This window comes from Diadema antillarum, unplaced genomic scaffold (assembly GCF_040938485.1).
Source record: "Diadema antillarum isolate AM-2024a unplaced genomic scaffold, OU_Dant_1.0 seq00000268_RagTag, whole genome shotgun sequence".
In the NCBI taxonomy this organism is placed as follows: Eukaryota; Metazoa; Echinodermata; class Echinoidea; order Diadematoida; family Diadematidae; genus Diadema; species Diadema antillarum.
Genome location: NW_027271304.1, coordinates 9,989 through 11,634, shown reverse-complemented (window position 1 = coordinate 11,634; position 1,646 = coordinate 9,989).

The following is a 1,646-nucleotide window of genomic DNA, read 5'->3' as shown; positions in this document are numbered from 1 at the left end:
GTTCTTTGATGAGAGCAGTCAGTCAGTAACAATGTCAGTAACAATGTTGTTACAAACCACGAGTATAGAGTGCATCAATCCTGAACAGCCATACAAAGAAGAAGAAAAATTCAAGATGTTTTTCCATACAAAATATGGATACAAAATGTACCTTGTATTTTTAAGACTAAGAGGCACAGATACAAGTACTGTAGACAGCCTAGATGTGCATGTATCATGAGTGTTACATTATCAAATTTGACATTTTACCACCAACAGATAGAGATAACGTGATAACTATTTTTGACCTGGTCATGACACGCTTAACTGGTATGTATATGTGTATGTAGGTAGTGCATCGACCACCCTAAATAAAATCAGTCCAAACAATCTTCAAAACTGTCTGCCACTTATCTATATACAGCTGTTGTAGCTGATAAAGTCCATCCTGCCTCAATACTGCACAGATGTACATTACAGTGTGAGCCCACAACATTTTAGACATCAATTATCAAGGCAAGGAGCATCTTGTTATTAAAACAATTCAGGTCATCTCTATAATTTTAACGTTTGTTCGTGTTCAGTTCCGTTCATAAACTGAGATCAGGCAGATGCCAGATGGTCGATGGAAGGTGAAACAACAAAAATATGCTTGAAAGTATAAATTTTCATGCAAATCATGAGGACAAGCCAACATTTTGCGGAGGTAAGTAGCGAATGACGAGAACCACTCCTTTCGGATCACCTTCCGCTTAGAAGAGACCCTCATCATCATCATCATCATCATCATCATCATCATCATCATCATCATCATCATCATCATCATCATCATCATCATCATCATCATCATCATCATCATCACATCATCATCATCATCGGTCATATTCACCGAATTCAGGGTTATTGTATAAAATATCGTGACACGAAGATGCACGAGTGGGACTGCAATACGGAACAACAGGAAGATTCTTCGCTCAAAACGTTGTATTTCTCACACGTCAGGTAAACAGGGGATCAGTAAATTACTTAACGATGCATTGGTATAGCCATTATTGAAAACAACGAAGCAAAGTCAAAAAATTGTTTTTCAGGGCATTTTTACTCACATTTACGGAGTCACAGAACCTCACAAGACGGGCAGCATTATCGGCTTGTACAGTAGTTAGCGTCTTTGACCGCAAGAGGGCGGGCAGCGTCTTTATTACAGACATATTGTTGTTGTTGTTTTTGTTGTTGTTATTTGAATTTATTTGGCTTTTATCATTCCCAAAAGAATACTTACGCCAAATCTTTATTCATAAAATTACTTTAAATTTCAAATTTTACCCTAAATTGTTTTCATTTTATTAGAAATAATTCAAAAAATAATCTATTATACTTCATGGTCGACACCATCGACCATGAAGTATTGATACATAAACTTAATACGTATGGTATACGAGGTCACGCTCTGCTCTGGTTTATAAATTATTTGCAAAACCGTCAACAGTATGTTAGTTTTCAGTCTTATGAATCACACAAACTTGATATTAAGTGTAGGGTACCTCAAGGCTCCATTTTAGGGCCTCTGTTGTTTAACATTTATATAAATGATATTATAGGTTCTTCTCCATCTTTGAATTTTATACTTTTTGCTGATGATACATCCATTATTACATCAGATTATG